The sequence below is a fragment of the Ochotona curzoniae genome, unplaced genomic scaffold (assembly GCF_017591425.1).
Source record: "Ochotona curzoniae isolate NIBS_2020 unplaced genomic scaffold, NIBS_Ocur_1.0 scaffold_3208, whole genome shotgun sequence".
NCBI lineage: Eukaryota > Metazoa > Chordata > Mammalia > Lagomorpha > Ochotonidae > Ochotona > Ochotona curzoniae.
In genome coordinates, this window is record NW_024467106.1 from 16,644,041 (window position 1) to 16,662,996 (window position 18,956).

At 48.5% G+C, this 18,956-nt stretch overlaps 1 protein-coding gene across 1 annotated transcript in view; it reads right to left on the reverse strand.

Annotated features, from left to right (window-relative positions):
- The window catches only part of ZNF618 (zinc finger protein 618), a 68,315-nt gene extending 61,029 nt beyond the window's left edge, over positions 1-7,286 (reverse strand). Inside the window, exon 1 of the mRNA XM_040963566.1 lies at positions 7,237-7,286. The gene's annotated coding sequence lies outside the window, so the exon portion shown is untranslated. The remainder of the gene's footprint in view (positions 1-7,236) is intronic.
- Between the last annotated feature and the right edge of the window lie 11,670 nt (positions 7,287-18,956).

An 18,956-nucleotide genomic window follows, 5' to 3' on the forward strand; every position in this document is an offset into this window, starting at 1 on the left:
AGCATCGTGACACCACAAACCCAGGACTTTCATCCAGGGAGCGTCCCCTCAATGGGCAGGTGGGAGCAGAAGAGGCAGTAACAGGTTCATGTTGGACCAAGGAGGAGAGAGGCCACCCCTAAACCCTCATAGACGTGTAAGTACACTGCTCCCAACCACCACCCTCATCTCCTGCCTAGGCTGTGACATGCTAACCAACCCTTCCCCTGGCTCTCTGATGGTCTTGTCCCACAGTGGCCTCCTCTCCACCTGCCAGCTACCAGCCCTTGAGACTAACAGGTAACAGAGTGAAGCCAGGAGCCAGGCAGCTGTGTCCATAGCACTTTGTGGACACAAGCAAACCCTGGGGGTCACTGCCAGAGAGACACAAGAACCAGACTCTGTGAACCACATGGTCCAGTAGTCCCAAAGCATCTGGGGATGCCTGCACCTTCCTATATTTACAGGCAAAGGAGGAGAGCAGTTAGCACCAACCATGGAGGGTGCTTAACAGATGAAAGCACAGCAGAGTGTAAGCATCAGCATGGCCCACATACAACAGCGGGGCTGGGGGCGGGGAAGCAGACCTTTTGGAAATGCCGGGGACCAGAAGGCTGTCAGATTTCAGATATTTTTTAGGTTCTGGAATAACTGTATCTACACAATAAGGGATCCTGGGGATAGGACTCAAGTCTAAACAACTAAATTCATATGTATCTATATCCACAGCCCAGAGGTAATTTTATACACTATTTTAAATAATTTTACGCATGAAACAAAATTTCACGCTGTGGAATTTTCTGCTTGTGGGGGTTATGCTGGTATCCAGAAAGTCTGATTTCAGAACTTTTTAGATTTCTGAGTTAGGGAATGCTTTGCCTGCACCTGCTCTATTCTTTCTTCCCATCCCTACCAGACACTCATCAGAGAAAAGATGAAGAGTTGGTCAAACTCTGAGAATGACATACTCTTAGGTCAACAATGGAAAATCACACAGGAAAGCAGAGGAGAACTTCTTAGCACCTAAGAAAGCAATAGCAGGGGCAGGTATGATCACCCTCCATGCGGTGGCAAGTAGCACGATGATGGGGCATGCTGCAGTCAGACCTCTGCACGAAGGGCAGGCAAGAGTGATCCAGAAGGTGGACATGCAGCAGGAACTGTGGCCTCTACTGATCAGGAGGAAGACGCTATGGGAAGTCCTTGAGTAACCAAACCACTCCCAGTGAAGCCACAGGTCGGGTCCTCCCTGAGGCTCTTCTAGGACAAGGCAGGACAACTGGGAATGCTCAGCACCAATGACCACAGGTGTTCCAGAAGCACTTTCCTTTGGGAGCACAAGTGGGAGAGCTCTGCTGTGCAGGTGGCTTGCAGGCTCCCTGGAGACACCCCACAGTCTTCCTTTGCTAGACCATTCCAAGGAGCTTTTGCCAAAAATCACTCCAATCTGTGATGTCCATGAGCTGCTGTGAATTGCATTTCTGTGGCACTGTCCAGAGGGCACAGCAAAGGCTGGAGATGAGTTATCCACAATCTGCCCCATGTATAGTCAGGTGGAACAACAAGCATTGAGCGAACTCTGCCCACCAGCACCAGGAACTGGCCTCTTTGGACTAAGTACGTGAACCTTGGCAGTGACTCAAGATGCTGCTCTTTATGACTTCTGTGAAGACTGTCCAGAGTTTGCCTGGCGGAGGACACACATTTCTAGGAATCATGTCTGCATGAGATCCACTCATGGACATGACCTTAAGCTTGAGAGGAAGCTGTGTCCTGATCAAGTACATTTGGTTTTCCAGTAATTCATGCTGTCAACCCCATACTATGCATTGGCCAGCATGGGACCAGCTGTTACTGTGAAATATGACCATGAAATTCTCTGGTTCAGGGATGCTTTTATTTTCCTACTGAAAACCAAAAGTTAACCAGAAAAGACATTATTTCAAGAATAATTACGGGGGCCGCCATTGCAGCATGCAGATTGAACCTGCAAAGTCCGCATCCTGAAGGGTGCCATTTAAGTCCTACCTGCTCCACTTCTTCTGATCCAGGTCCCTGCTGATGCATCTGGGAAAGCAGTGAACACAGCTTAACTGCTTGGGCTCCTGTACTTATGTGAAAGACTCAAAAGAAATTCCGGCCTTTGGCCCAACCTGGCCCCGGTTGTTGTAGCCATCTGGGGAGTAAACCAGTGGATGGAAGATCTTGATCTAATTCTGACTTTCAAATAAATAAATAAATAAGCTGTACACATATGGTTATCAAATTAAATGTTCCACTGGTTGAGGGTAAGACTCAGCTAGAATCAAAGGCATTTTACTACTTGGGTAACCTTCGACAAGTCAGTTCCCTTAAAAAAAAGTTGGGTGAGGGGGAGCAGTCACTAATTAAGAGGACTGCTGGGAGGATCCAATAAGGTATGGAAGGCTGCAAGGCAGAGTGGGTGTACTGTGGTAGGCAACCAATAAACCCAACCTCCATTGCCACTCCCTTCCTGATAACCAGGCCCTGACACTCACTCTTAGGAACTGAAACCTAATACCATGGTTATCGAAATAAATGTTTATCGAACACCTCCTATGGAACTACACATGATTACACTTAATCCTCATGGATAATACTAGACAGGTGCTAGTATGTACCCACTTTGCAGATGAGAAACACTGACAGGTGAGGGCGCTAGCTCCAGGTCCCACTCCCATGTCATACTCCCAGGACACAGATCTGGACCCAGCAGCCTGGAATCTTCAGCTCTGGGCAAAGCTGACTGGGCTAAGCAAGGCTTTAGAGGATGAGGAAGCTGCCCACCAGTGTGGGCAAGGAATGAAGGGCAGCATGGAGGAAAAAGTGTGGCCACAGGGATGTGTCTGCCCACCCAAGAACCAGCCTGAACCAAGAAGCAAGCTTTTGGATATTGGGTACATAACAATCCTTTGCTGAAAAGGAGGTCGCTCTCACTCAGTGGGGCTCATTACCATCTATCACTGCCAGGGCTGCTCACATACCATCTCTGAAACCTCCTGCCCCACTGCGTTTTCTGCTGGCTGCCACACCGTGACACTTCACTGTTCGACATCTCCGACGGGCTCCTGATCTCACACGGAGTAACAGCCAAAGCCCCAAGGACCATCTCCGAGAGCCCACACACAGCCACATGGACCTTCCTGCAGCTGCTGCACTGCGACAGACACCCCTGCACCTGCTGAGCCCTTTGCCTGAAATGCATTTCCTTCAAAGGACTGCTTGCTTGTGTGCCTCATGGTTTTTCAGGTGCTTCTTTAAGGGTTACTTTCCTAGTAATGCCTTTCCTGAACCACCCCAGATTACAGAGGTGACACCCTCTCCAGCTGCCCATCACTCAGTGGGGCTCGTTACCACCTGCTGAGCACACACCTCCAGGACTGTCTGTATTAGTTCCATTCTCACTAGAGTCTCAGTAGGCAGTGGCTTCCAGGATGGTCACTGCTCTTTGTGCAGCACCTGAGACATGACCCAAATATACAGCAGACACTCAATGAACATCCATGCAGTGAATGAATGAGGCCTGGTTTTTCTCTCACCACAACCTGCCCATCTACAGGGCCCCATTCACTCATTAGGCAATGAACAAATGAGTCCTTGAACTGCTCCTGTCTCCATCTCCTTATCTTCAAAAATCAGAGTGTTGGACCAAGTTATCTACAAAATCCTTCAAGCTCTGCCAACCCTTGGCTGACCAAGAAGAAAAAGCCTAACTCATCCTGGCCACAAGCCTGTGACTGTACTCACTTGATTATTCTAAAAGCTGCATTTCCTTTAGAATTTTCCACAGCTAAGATCCCCACAACCCCGGTGCCCCTTAGCACAAGTGAGGCTTGGCCACAGTTGCGCTACGTGATTTGTAACCTGCACACCAGGGCCGCATTAACCTCAAGTGCTGGGATCACTGGCCTTGTAAAATCGACCCAGGTAGGGTTACAGGGAAGTAAACCAAACCACATTTGGTTGTTTCTTAAGCTCAGAAACACCACCTCTCCTTGTCCCCCTCAATTTAACACTAATTCCTTAGCAGCCATGCTGTTGGTTTTGGGGTTTCGCCAGCAGCCCTCTGGAGAAATAACAAAACTATGTGTTCCAGGCCAAAAGGAAAGCGCTGGGATGAAAACAGATCCTGATGTAATAACACAGCAGGCCATGCAGCCACGGGGGGCAGAGGGTTGGAGGTCCCTCAAGGTCATTCCTATTCAAGACCAGGCATACTTATTCTGACCATGGAGTATGTAAGGGACTTCATTTTCCCTCCCAAAACTAATGCATAAGGAGCTCTCATGATGCGCAAAGTGTCTGTCAGTTTAAACTCCACCCAGCCATGCTCAGATTCACCAGTAGAGTCAGCTGAGGCCACTTGCCACTACTGCTCTCTTGGTGTGTAACACATTGTTCAACTCTCAGGCCGAACCTCTAGCCATCACATCACAGTATCCACAAAGATGCTTGAAAAGTTCATGGAAATATGACATCCAGCTCCAGCTTCCAATTCCAGCTTTCTGGAAGGTACAGGAGGCATGTCAAGTAATCACAGTCCCATTACCATCTCAGTTGCAGCTCCCAGCTTAGGTCCAGAATGAACCACTAGATGGGAGCCCTAACTCTGTTTTGCAAATAAAAGGGGAAGATTTCAAAGATAAGGTTATCAGGATATAAAAATCTGAGTTCTAAGCAGACAGGTTTTAAAAACATCAGTGAAGGAAAATGCATGTTATGAAAAGTCTGCATGGGTTTCAAAACTCTTTGATGTGAAAATAAATGTGCCTTTACATACACCTCATCAATTTTTTTAAAAAAATGATTCATTTATTTTTACTGAAATGCAGATTTTATAGAGAGAGAAGGAGAGACAGAGAGAGAAGTCCTCCTCCTGTTGGTTCATTCCCCAAATGGCTGCAATGGCCAGAGCTGGGCTGATCAGAAGCTGGGAGCCTAGAGCTGCTCGGTCTGACATGTAGGTACAGGGACCCAAGGACTTGGGCCATCCTCCACTGCTTTCCCAGGCATACACATAGAGCTGGATTAGAAGTGGAACAGCTGGGACACAAACTGGCACCCATATGCCACCCATATGCCACCTAGGCAGTCACAGGCCGATGAACTCCGTTTCAGCTTCCCCATCTGTGAATGGGAATAATGTTGAGTACCTTCCTCACAAGGTAGCTACAGTGATTCTATAAAATTAATAAGTGAATAGCTATAAATCACTTAGCTCAGAGCTTGACAAAATCATTGCCAATGTTACCTGAAATCTTGTCTTTATGCCTCATGTTATACACGGCTCTAGAGCATGGGCTGGCCCTTATTGGTGTATAATCAGATGCTATGGTGATAACATGAGGCCCAGCCATGGCTTGTCTGGGACTCAAAGCAAGGATAGTTAGTCAAAGGAACCAGACAGAAGGATACTTCAAAAGTTCATGGAAAACAGGATTAAAAGGTAAGGCTATTATGGTGCAAAGGATTTTGAAATCCATGCATTTTTTTTCCCCATGGTACACATTTTCCGTGAAGAAACCTTGCAGGTGGCACATCTGCCACTCTCCTCCTCCCCTGACTGGACAGGCATCTCTAATCATTCTGAGCCTTCTTCTACCATCAACCATAGCCTAAGGCAGCACATACACTAAAATAAGACCACATGTTCCTTATATGACGGTGAACAGGTCTTCCCTCCCACAGCCCTTACTCTCCCCATGGGTATAACCAGACAAATGCCAAGGTCCCTGCAGTTTTGGTTTCTGGTCCAAAAAGCTGTTGCAGGTGTCACTGGGCTGAGAACTGTCCCTGCCTGGCAGGCCACAGCCTCGTACACTGATGTCACCCCAATTCCACACCAGGCAGCGAGGCGAGATGCTAGGCAGCTGCTGACCCCATGGCTGATCCCATCACCACCCATATCCATAGGCCACTGGGCCAGTCAACTCACCTCTGTCTGGGCTCTACCCATCCACTCCAGCCCACACCATTCCCTTTCTCATTGGAGCATCCATTCCGTGAACACTGACTGAAGAAGGCCTGCGTGGGATCAGATCCACAGCAAGTACACAACGCAGGTGTAATGGTCCCTGCCCTAGTTGGTGACACTTAAGGGACAGAGGAAAAGGTACAGACAGGAATGCAACAGCTGAGGGTGCACATGGACTACATAGGCCTCAGGCTAAGCCCTAAGGACTAGATTAGGGTGATGAGGCAGTGCTGCTCTGAGAGGGAAGCTGAAAGCAGAGCTGAGAGGACACAGCTTGAGGAAAGAGCAATGCAGAGAGCGTTACAAGCATCAGCTGAGCCCCTGCAGAGGCTCTCGGGTCGGAAGCAGTTTGGGCTGCAGTGATCAGGGCTACTTTTTAGCTATACTGGCAGAGCTAAGAGACCAAGAGGTCACAGGGCCCACAGAGAACGAATCACATGCCCAGCTACACACAGTCAGGTACAAGGCAGGAAGCCCCAGCCTAGTCTCACAGCCTTCATTTGAATCCATTTCCAATCTTCCTCCTCAAGGCAGGTGCTCAAGATGTTCCTGCAACATGAAGCCATACCCACCACTCCTTTGCACAGATAATTTAAGCAAACTGTGTTTCAAGGAACATATGCTCAATGGAGTAACTTTAATAAAAGGGTTCCCCAGTTAAGTGCATTTGAGAAACATGGCATTCTCTTCCCCTCCCTACCCCTGGGAGTGGGTCCTTGGCATGCACATTAGCACAGTCAAGGCTCTGACAATTACTACAGCGAAGAAACCTCTTTGATTTTGATTTACCTCCTGCCTCCAGCTTTCCTTCTAGGACCCTTATCCCTCCCCATCTCCTGCTAGTTTGAAAAGTGAGAACAAACTCAGAGACTGGCTAGGCAGGGTGTCTTATTGCCCTTGCTGAGTGACTGGTTCTGGGTGGTGGGAGGGAGATGAATATTAACCCAAGTGCATGGGCCAACCAATTCAAGAATTAGATGGAACTGCTCAGCCCACTTATCCCGTACGGGAGTCCACAGCTCAACAGCCAGGCTTAGATGCAGGCCTAGGCACTAGGCTTAACCACTGAGTGCTATCCAACATGAGTGGCCAATGGCCAGTTCAGGAATGAGTCATCCTTAGACCAATGTCCCAGGTACCTGCCCATGGTCTCATATTCTCTAAGGGCACTTACTGCTCAGCCAGAGAATTGGCCTGCACTTAGCTGAGGCAGAAAGCACCAGAAAGAGGCACGGGCGGGGAGGGAGAGTGGAGAGCTATACCTGCTCGGCGTGCTTTTCCTTCCAGCAGCACTGGCTCCACTGGCTCCGTCAGCCTGCAAGAGAGACCCAAACACATCAGCCTCTGGATGACACAATCTACCCACTGCTACTCACCCACTTCTGACTGAGCCGTGAGCAGGCCATAAGCCTCTGGCCTAGGCTGCCAGACTCAGAAAGCCTGCCCCTAGTGGTAAGGAGGAGTCAGCACGCTTCCCCTCACCCCCACTTCAGCCTTTTAAAACCCAGTTGAGCGCCCACTGGCAACACAAACCTAGTACACCTGCTCTGGAGACCAGGGGGTAAAGTAAGTAACTAGTTAAGTCTGAGATTGAATTGCACCACTTTCATTTTCAGTTGGGATTTCCAATAAAACAGTAGCTGCAGACTTATTCCTACCAACCAGAGGAGGAAAATCCCATTATGTTAAAATATTCTGTCCTTCCTCCCTCTCCCCTCTCCCCCACCCCGCCCATGAACAGGGGAAGGCATCAGAGTGCTGGCTCTTAATCTCTTTTATTTGAGGGTGGGGGAGGGGAGATAAGGCTGAATAAATGAAATTTATAGAAATGATAAAATCCTGGTTTCAGATGCAGAGACCAAGGCCTTGGGTGTGGAGGCAGCAGCTGGAAGTCTCCTGAGGACCCAACAACACACTCTTAGGAGCCTGAGTCTGGGGCCAACACTCAAGGGGTTCTCACTGGCCCAAGCCTAAGGAGGCTGTAGCTCTGGAAAGTGCCCAGGGCCTGTAGCCCTGCCTGTGCTGATGTACACTCCCTGGCTTTGTCAGGACAGCTGGAGTAGCAGCACGCAATAAGAATTCTGGCATGTCTGAAACTCTGGCGCATGCGCATTTCCACTCCAAATCCAGAATTTTTCCAGCGCTGTGTATGTGCCATACATTGAAACAACCCCAACAGGCCAGGTGGAGAGCCCTAAGAATCAAGCACCCCAATACTGCTGTGGCAAAACATGTACAGGCCTCCCCAGTGGGCCAGCTGTGGTCCACACCTGCCTCATCCCCTCGGGTCAAATTCTGCAGTGTCCCTTGGTACCAAAACTTTTTTTGTTTTCTAGCTTTTTGCAAGTCAGGATTATGAAGATAGGACAAAGGACCCAAAATAAAAACATCACTCTCCCTTCTAATGGGTGCTTACAAGAAGTCACAATTTAACAAAACCAGGCAGCAGACTTTGATGCAAGCCAAGTGGCAATAGGTAAACAAAAATGGATTTCACTCAAAATACTTGAGATTTCCAGTCCTTTTGAAGAGCACTGGATAATCCAGTAATGTCAAGTCCTACACCATGACAGGCAGCAAAACTGACATTCTAGTTTTCCACAGTTCCCACCCCTCCTTCTTGCCTTATACATAGGCCCCTGTGGGCATCACCATGCACTCCCCTGAATAACCTCCCAAAAGGCACTTCTGGGTAGACAGTTAACCTTCACACACACACACACACACACACACACACACACACACACACACACACACACACGGTCCCAGAACTTGAGCTGCTTACCAAGAGGGTTTTGTTGGTATAAGTCTAGGTCAGGGTCACTCTAAGGTCCCCTTTCCCAGCTCTGGAGTACTTCATCCCACCAGCAACTTCAGGAAAGCATGCTGGGAGATGGGGTGGCACCATGGAGCCCCTCTCCCATGTGGCAGAGATGGAAAGATTAAGGAGAGACAGGGAGGGAGAAATGGGATGTCTGTGTATTACTGCAGTATGGGAAACGGGCCCTGGGAAATGCTAACTAAATCCATGTGGTCCCTGAGAGCAAAGCAGGGGACCAGTCACAGCCTCTCTTTCTTGCATACCTGAAAGCTTGCACACAAGGCAAATGGGCAGAAGTTGTTGCTAACATTTTTCTTTGAGGGGCAGAAATGAAAAAGGATAAAAATACTGCTCTTTTTAAAAGGTAGATCAATCTATCTATCTATCTATCTATCTATCTATCTATCTATCTATCTATCTATCTATCTTTATTGGAAAGGCAAATTTTCAGAGAGGAGAGACAGAGAAGAAGATCTTCCATCCACTGGTTCACTTCCCAGGTAGTCACAACAGCCAGAGTTAAGCCCATCTGACTCCAGGATCCAGGAGCTTCTTCCAAGTCTCTTATGCACTGCAGGGTCCCAAGACTTTGGGCCTTCTTTGACTGTTTTCTTAGGCCACAAGCAGGGAGGTAGATGGGAAGTGAAGCAGCTGAGATACAAACTGTCACCATATGGAATTCTGGCACTTGCAAGGCAAGGATTTTGTCACTGATCTATCTTGCCACCACACACCCTCTTTTATTTTTAAATATCTACTTATTTATTTGAAAGGCAGAGTTACACACACACACACACACACACACACACACACACACACACACACACACAGATCTTTCATTTGCTGGTTCACTCCCCAAATGATTGCAATAACTAGAGCTGGGCTGTTCCAAAGCCAGGAGCTTCTTCCAGGTCTTCCACATGGGGACAGGGGCCCAAACACTTGGAACAATCCTCTGTTGCCTTCCTGGTACATTAGCAGGGAGCTGCATCAGAAGTAGAGCAGCTGGGACTGGAACTTGCACCCGTATGAGATGCTGATACCACAGAACCCTCGCCCTTCCTGAGATATAAAATTTCAAATGATCTTTTCTCTCTTGGACTAAACTCTGGATGTATACTTTCAGTATTTTGTACACATTTTTAAGTTGTATTTTGTGACCTTTTCTTTCTCAAATTTACAGAGGTGATCGGCTCCAGTGTCCATCTGATCATTGTCATCCTTGCTTCTTTTTACGGAACTGATGAGACTTTCACTCCCCATCACTGGTAGGACATCTTTTTCTGCTTTCTACCATTTTTATTAAATAGAGAAAAATTGCTATTTTTTTTTCCCCAGAAAGCTGTCAAGACAAATTCTTCAGCAGAGAGAAGGCAGCGGCACTTGCTAAGTACAACCACTGGAGGAAGACACCAAGCTCACGGCATAGGGGACTGGAGCCGCTAGAGAAGAGATACAGGTGATGGCAGTACAACAACGACTGGAGGAAGAGATAAAGATGGCGGCGGCACTTGGACCTGCAGCTGCGAGGAAGGAGAATGCCCTGGGAAGGCTGTGGCTGGCAAATGTGTATCAGTTTGACTTTAATGACTAGGAACAGCTGTCCCAGCTGGATCCAAGGCTCACAAAGAGCACCCATTCCCACTGTGGAGCTCCATTCCACACCAGGTTTCCTCACCAGTATCCTCATAAACACATGGCAGCGATCCTCCCTGACTCAATCCAGTTCAACTACGACATCACCATTTTCCTGGGCCTTAAGGGTCTAACCCCAGTGATGACCACAGCAACTCAGCCTCATCCTACCTTCTCACCTCCAACAGTGAGATCTGACGGATTCTCAGTTTGAAGTGAAGTTTAAGGGCATGGCGCTGAGGCCAGTGGTCTGAGTTCCAGTTTTGGCTTTGTCATTTTTGAACTGTATAGCCATCATCAAGTCACCTGTAGTTTCAAGACCTCCGTTTTTCCCATCTGTAAAAGGGCAAAAGACCTACTCCACAAGATTGACCACTTCAACCACAGGGGGATATAGCCAAGATAACATAAATGAGGCAACAAGCTTAAAACACACTGTGCTGGCAGGGATGCAGTAAGAATCACTAACAACTCCACACACAGCAGTGGAAGCTGTCATTTATTGGGTCCAGGAAACTGAGGCACAGAGTAACGGAGCAGGGAGTTCAAGAGTCCATAATGGATAAGCAAATTGCAGGGACAGCCAGGACTGGACCATGGGTCCTCCCTCCTAGTGACAAGGGTCTGCCCAGAATCCTAGGCTGCAGGATGCAGAGCGTCAAGAATGTCCCTGAAAACCACCGACAGTCCCAGGATGCCCCATGACCATCTGTAGTGGAACCTGTCAGACCAATACAGAACACAGCATGAGGCCCAGACCAGGTACACTGAATGACTGTCTCAGTAATGAGAACTCCTACACAGCTGCTGTGGCACTGGCATCTTCAGTCCCTGGACAATGAGGTCTTGAAGGATGGAGCTTCCTGCCTGGGCTCTGTGTGGGTCTCATTTGGAACCTTCAACAAGGGTGGGGGCGAGGGTCAAATCAGATCATCCCCCAGTCACTATTCCTTTCACCCGTATCATTCCATATTGAGCTTACCCAACCTGAACCAGATCCTGTGGTGGCAAATGGAAGGTAGGGGACAGAGGACCCTTGGGGAGCCGTCCTTCTCCATCTGATGTGGCTGGGTGCAGGTGCCCAGCCCCCTTTTCCAGCCCCTCCCATTTCTTTTGCACTAGCTTCTCCCCAGGACCTGAGCAAGGCTATTTTTGGTGCCATTCAGCTCTCTCCTTCCTTCCCAAATGAATGTTAAGTTGTTCTTTTCCATTCTCTTATTAAGGGTTTTCTTGGAAAGAAAATATTATTCCAAACCCAGAAATTTTATTTCTAAATTTGTGCAAATGTAAGTTGTAAGACATTAGCTGCATTTCACATTTTGTGCAAATGGCAGAAACAGGCAATTCGTGTGCTACGGGATGGGGGCTGGCCAACGATTTCGATAAAATAAACCCTTTTTTAATTTAAATGCTAATGCACTGAATTAAAATTTAATAACTGAGGAAATTGAAAAGCCGAGCAGGAATATTGGAAATAAATCCAAGCAGAAACAGCTGAAATTAAAAATTCTAGAGAGTGGGAGGATAGCAGCTAAGCTGTCTTATATGATTACATTTTTTTTTCCAGAATGAAGCAAAAAAAAAAAAAATCCTATCTCTCGCTGGCTCTCGGGCAGTAAATCCACAGTACTGTGATTTATTGCTCAATTTTCCTGAGGGAAAAAGGCTTTCTTTCATGCTGAAATATTTCATAAATTTCAAGCCAGCATAAATTCTTAATTTAAAAGTTATGGAGGTCACATTTAGTGCACTGGTACGGCTCCAAAACCTTAAAGGAATAGTAGCGACCAAATAAAAAAATTTTTTTTTCTTAAAAAGAAAAAAAAGGAGGGGCTGAATTTGCTTTTTTTTTTTCCCCTCCCTTTTTTTTCCCTTTCGGTTTTAATTCACAAGTTGAAATTTCATTATTAAGGATTCCTCCTAGAGCATAGAACCCACGCGTGTGGGGAACAGCTGCGTGTTTGGAAATAAGCAGCTAAAGATGAAGAGATAAAGATTTAATTCAATTACAAAAAGGCAATTTTTTTTTAAGCCACTTGAGGAATTTCTGGTAAAAATTTTCCCCCTTCACTGCCCGGGAAGGGGTGAGAGTGGGGGAGGGCGGCCACTGTAATTGCTTCTCTTAGATCTCCAATCTTTTGTGCACACTGATGTATTCATTTGTTATACAGCTGTTTGGCGGCGGAAAGAATGCTGGGGCGCCCATAATTCTAAGCAAATCAATCAAAAATTAATGATTTGTCATGCTTGCACAATGGAGGAAAAACAGCTCTGTGGGTCCTGGCTGCCTGATCTCTAAGAATGAAATACCTTTCTCTGATAAGATGGCCTGGCAGGCTGGGGTGCCACTGCAGAGGGCCCCCACCTCCAGCCTGGGGAGGGTGCAGGGGCCAAGGCCAAGATGGCACCCCAGCCAGCCACATACAAGCCAGACCTCAAAGCCCATTTTCCTAAAGGTATCAAAATCGAGATCTCGCCTTCTCCCTCCCCCCACCACAATGAAAATCACTTCCTCTCTCTGGAGAATTCAATGGAGCCCCCTCCCCGCAACTCGATTTAATTTGTCCCTGTTCATTGTTCTCCCAACACTACTGAGCTACAGCCATCAGTGTCTTTCACCCTCTGCACAGAGGACTGAGGACACGGCTCCTAGGGTGACTGTCATCCCCGTGTGTGTGTGCCGCCATGCCTGGGCAAGGACCACCTCTCACACAGGGCTGCATCTCCAGTACCCAGCTCAGGGCCCCGGGACATTGGGCAGACAGTCACCAAAGAGGGGGTGAAACTACTCACTCCGAGGACTCCCTAGGACCGATATGAGGCTATTTAGATAAAGGATGACCTGCTTGGATGAAATCTCTCAATGGATCTTACGGGTCAACCACTCTTTCATTCACTCAGCAGGTATTTCTTGCAAACCTACTATGGGTCAAGTACTGCTGGATTCTGAGAAGACAATTTCAAATACCCAGAGGGTTTCTCTCTCTCTCTGCCCAAGTCCATGGCCATCTCTCTGTACACTTGGCTCTTCATGGCCATAGCTTATGAACCAACCCTAGCCCCACACAACATGTACAGACTGTTTTCCTATTTAACCCTCAGGTTTCAATGCAGGCAGGCACAGGGAGTCTCATATTCACCAGATATTCCCAGCAAACACCTGCTAGGAGTTGTTTAGCTATGGAACAACTGCTTTGTGAGTTAAAGAAAAGATTCTGTTCCTTGGAAGCTAAACATATTATAACTGCTATCTAAACAGATCCTGCCTCTCAGTACTCAGTGCTGTGTGGCTGACACATGGTGCCTTGAGTTTTTAATCTTTCTGCAGTGAATGTGGTTTTACTTGAATTCACTGACTACCCTGGCTTCCAAGTGGAGGCTACCAGGGACAATCCTGGGAGGACAAAACTGGAGCCCCCATGGGCGCACACCACTTTTCCATAAATATTTGCAGAGTTCACACTTGAAGTGGCCCTGAGCCAGAACTTGGAGAGAAGGAGAAGTGCTGAGATGAACCAGATGTGACACCTCACACATTCCCCCAATCATGCATGCCTCTGCTGGACGCTATGGTTGCAGTAATATGGGCGGACTGTTTCTTCCAAGGGACTATGTGCTGTTGGAGGCTTGGTTTGCCATGTGATATGGAAAGGTGGCCCACTGGCCAGTTGCTAGGTCACTGTGGGAGCTGCCCTTAGGAGAGACCAACGCAACCTTTCACGGCACCCTGTGCTCTCCTCAGAAGGAGTGGTACCAAGAGGAATCACTCACTGGCTTCCTGTTTCCAGGTGTGGCTTCTTCCTCCCATGCATTCCCTGAACACTAGGCCCTCATCAGAGGCCACACCAGGAGCCCATCCAATTTTGAATTTTGAACGCCCTAAATTGTAAACCACGTAAACCTCTTTTCTTCATAAAATTAGCCTGTTTCAGATATCTGGTTATAGTAACAATTTAAAAACTAATGTATTGTCAAAGTGGCTACAATATACTGGGCACCAGGACAGTCACTGGGGACAGAGACAAAGAGAACAGTGGGAGAGTCAAACTGGCAATGTCACAACTTTGACTCCCCATTTATAATTACCACCTGAGGGGCCAGCACTTTGGCTCAACTGGCTAATCCGCCACCTCCAAAAACCAGCTTCCCATATGGGCACTTGTTCATGTCCTGGCTATTCCAATTTCCACCCAGCTCTTGGCTTACAGCCTGAGAAAGTAGTGGAGGATGGCCCAGTGCCTTGGGAACCTGCATCCACATGGGAGACCTAAGGGAGGTATCTGACTCAGCTCTGGCCATTTTAGTCTTTGGGGAGTTAACCAGCAGATGAAAGATTTTTCTCCTTCTCTCTGCAAATTTCCAATAAAAAAATAAGTGACTATTTTAAAACATACATAATTACCACCCACTGCATGCATTCTGCAGAGGAAGGGTTGAGTCCACGATCAACTCTGACAGCAGCGTCCAAAAGACCACAGGGTCAGGAAGGGCATCCAGACAGAGGGAGTCTTAAACAGGGAGCACAGAGCTCCTATTCCTATTGGAAAGTACAGAAGACCCAGATGTGAAATAGAACTAGCACAGGTTGGGTGCCAGGGAGCAGCACCTACCACATGCAGGGCAGACAGAAGGGCACTGCTGTACCTAGCTGGAAGGTCGGTGGTCTTCTGGAACAGGAAACCAGCCCACCAAAGTACAGAGAGGCTCACACAGGGGGCTGCTGAGCAGACCACCACCTGGATTTGGCAGCTTACAGCTCTGAGGCTGAAGGAACAATGATCTGAGTCGTTAACCATCTCCATGCCAGGTCATAGGGCAGGCGCAGAGACACCAATGGACCAACTGTATCTCCAACTACAAGTTTAACACAGGACAGATGATCAATGCTTTCCTTTCTCCTGGATATGATACTCTTCCGCCTCTCCCCAGGCCCTTGCTATCCAAGGTCAAGTGTAAAGAAGCAAATCAGGCTTCCTTGGAATAAAAGGAAAGGAATGTCTGCCTCCCATGTGTTTCTAGCTACAGGCAAATTCTCTCATCTCTGTTGGGCACCAATGCAGGCTGGACTCAGATCTTCATCATGGTCATGGCCTTTGTCATCACCATCCACAGTCAATAATTAGGATGCACCTGTCAACCAAGCTGAGGAGCCTGAGGCACGTGCACCCTCCAAAGCACCTGCTGATTGCACTGTGGAGCCCGGAGGCTCGGCCCATAGGCCACTACCAGGCCTTTAGAGAAGAGATGGAGGCCATCTAGGGGAGCAGGCAGAGAGGAAGTTCCAGGACTGTGAGCTGCTGGGAGTAGCAAGGATCAACTAAGATCCTATGAAGAAGGCAACTGGGGCACTACTGGCAGAGGGAACATCTGGTGAACAGCAGCAGAAGGTGTCACTGGTGTGTTATTTTGTTTTCAATAAAGCACTAGGGCCTGCATTGTGACACAGTAGACTAAGCATCCGCCTGGAAAGCTAGCATCCCATTTGGTACCACTTTATGTCCTGACTGCTCCACTTCCAATCAAGCTCCCTTCTACTAGCCTGGGAAAGCAGTATCAGATGGCCCAAGTGCTTGGGTCCCTATTACTCACATGGGAGCCCTGGAAGAAGATCTAGCCTCCTGGCTTCAACCTGGTCCAATCCAGGTGCTGGACCATTGCGGGAATGAACCAGTGAAAAGAAGATCTCTCTCTCTCTTCATCTCCCCATCTCTCTCTGTAACTCTGCCTTTCAAAAAAAATAAACTTTACAAAAATAAGCCACTAGAATTAAAAGAAAGAACTTGTCTGCCTTAGTCTGTGCACCGAGGCCTGGGCCCCTCTCTGGGCATCTGGAATTCCAAATCTAAAAGCCAGGGGGCTCCTGACCTCTGGAGCAACAGCTTCTTGTGGGCTAGCAGGTGCTACTCACCAGCCTGGATGGATGTGCCACCAGCACACAAATGCCCACATGAGGCCAAGGAGTTCCCAGATGCTGCAAATGTGTCCCTTCCATTCCCTCAGCAGGGGCCCATGATAACCGGTTCTAACCAGTGCTTTAGACAGGGCAGTGTTCTGGATTTAAAGGCTCTGTATAGTGGCAGTATCCTACATCCACAGAGGAGTTTCCCAGGTAGAACGGAGCCCCCAGATGTCCTTCACCCCACATGAGCAGCAGTGGCAGGTTGGGTGACAGCTGTGGCCCGAATTCTTTCAATCAGCTGTCAGCAGAGGTACACAGAGAGGCACCTGGACCAGGTGGGGACTGATGACAAAGTCCCAGAAGGGCTGAGCACAGGCCAGCTAAGACCTGTTCTTATTCCAGGAGCTAAGTCACAGAGCTTTTAGACTTTAGAGCTTCACTGGGAAGGAAGAAGTTGGTAGCGATGGCAGGAGCAGAGGTCACCACAAATCAGCCCCTGCCCCGACACGATCCCTGCCACCTGCTCGTTGTGGCCACTCAGGGCCTTCCCCTGCGACAGAGGTGAGCCCACGGCCCACATCCTGGGACAAGTGTGAGGACTGAGCGAGTTACCAGTGCCATGCGTGGAGCAGGATCTTGGCACCTGCACAGTGTCAGCTGGGGTCACCCATTCAGCATCAAGGGCCTCCAATGAGGAGAATGCAATCCAGAAGCAACCAGCATCCACGGTGCAAGGCCTGGCCGCCTCCCCAGCTTGAGGCAGGCGATGCAGCATCTCACTGAATGTCCTCAAGTGTCCCAGACAGGCATCATCAGCCCCAAGTTCAGAGCAAGGACTCAAGAGAAGAGGGGTGCAGGGACCAGTGGGAAAGGCTCAGCCAGGCCTCCAAGCCTACCACTCCAATTCCAAGTCCATGTTTCCCAGCTCTGTGCTATCCTGACACCAAGGATGTCCATGACCTTGGAGAGTGACCTTGCCCCCACCTTTCAGAGTGGACACGCTCTTCTGGACACACAAATGCTGCTGCTTGTTTTTTACTTCAAAAGAGAGAGAGAGAGAATCACATCTCAGTTCTTTACAGTCACACAGTTAATCTCTCAATTTACAAAAGAGCAAGTCACGTGATTGGATTCCACAAAAAATTTCTCTCCAGGTTTGTGATCTTACAGAAAACTCCCGAGAAAACCGCCTGGAGCGAGTTAAAACCAGATCAGCCATAAACCATGTCCCCGGTACAGCCTCACCAAGCCAAGACTCAGATTACTCATTAAATATGTGATAAATATGCACTTCAGATCAGCAGGAAGTAAGGCACGATTAGAAAAAAAAAAGAACAAGGTTCTGCTTCCTGGGGGGCGGGGAGAAACTATTTATAAATATAAAGGATTGCAAGCTCCCAATCAGGTGAACCCAGACTTGGGGAGGGAGAGCATTTACATTACCCCCTTGGGTTAGAAATGAAGAGGCTGTCCTCAAAGCTCTTGAAGGCAACCCACGGCCAGAGCTCCTCTGAGCTGACCACAGCAATGTTACAGCAAGATAAGCAGCAGCTTCCCACTGTAGGAGGTCCACTCAGCACCAGGCCAGTCTCAAATCCCTAGCCCCCTGTTTGCCTATCTGTCCAATGGGGCTGTTGGTCTTACGTCCTCTCAGAAACCTTGCAGTTCTGACATGCAGGGTCTGCAAGACAGACCGAGGTTCAAGTTCTGCTTGGGCCACTCAGGTGCTGTCATCCTTGTCAGCTGACACGTCTCTGCACCTTGGCGTGCTCTGCTGAGGACAGAGATGAAAGCTTGCCCTGACACCAGGCTGCTGGCGGGAGAGACGACACCAGGTGTGTGACAGTACTACAGGGGTCACAGAGCTGCAGATGGCATGATGACCATATGATAGTGGGTGGTCAAACGAAGGCGTGCAGATTGAGCCAGGGAGCTGCACATTGTCACTCCAGCAGGACTCATTGGACATAGCAGCTCTCAGCACAGTTCCACAGGTAGGAGGGCTGGCACCAGCACCCAAGCTGTGTGACGCTGGCAGAGTCCCTGATTATCCATGACTCCTGTCATATCAGTAATAACAGCACCCATCTCACAAGGTTACTGAGGGCTGCTGTATCCAGTAATTTGTGGAAAACTCTCCAAACAGCCTGGCACATAAGCAATAAGTGAGTATTACGTGTATAAAGTGTATCCCTTAGGAAAATTATTGAGCAGGGGTGAACTTTAACTGTATAACCACCATCGACTAAAACTCATGCAAGTCCCACTTTTCCACTGAGCCTCAGTTTCCCCAGCTACAAACTGGGGGATGGGCTCTGAAGACCATTCCTCCTCCCCAGCTCAACGAACTGCCAGTCCTGCCATCTCCACCTCTGCTTACAGCATCTCGCTGCCTAGATCATAGGCTATTTGTGACCGCCTCTAGGAAGCCTTCTTTGATTGAAGCCACAATGTCCTACAGTCCCAGGCCCCGTCAAGTATGGGTGGGGGGCAACCCTGCCTCAAAGGACACTGAAGTTTCCATGAGGGAGGCTGGTTTTCTGAGGTCCTCTGGGGTTCCACAATACCCAGGACTGGGCTCTGTGCATGCAGGAGGGACTTAGTAAAGATCAGTGAACCGGTTTCAA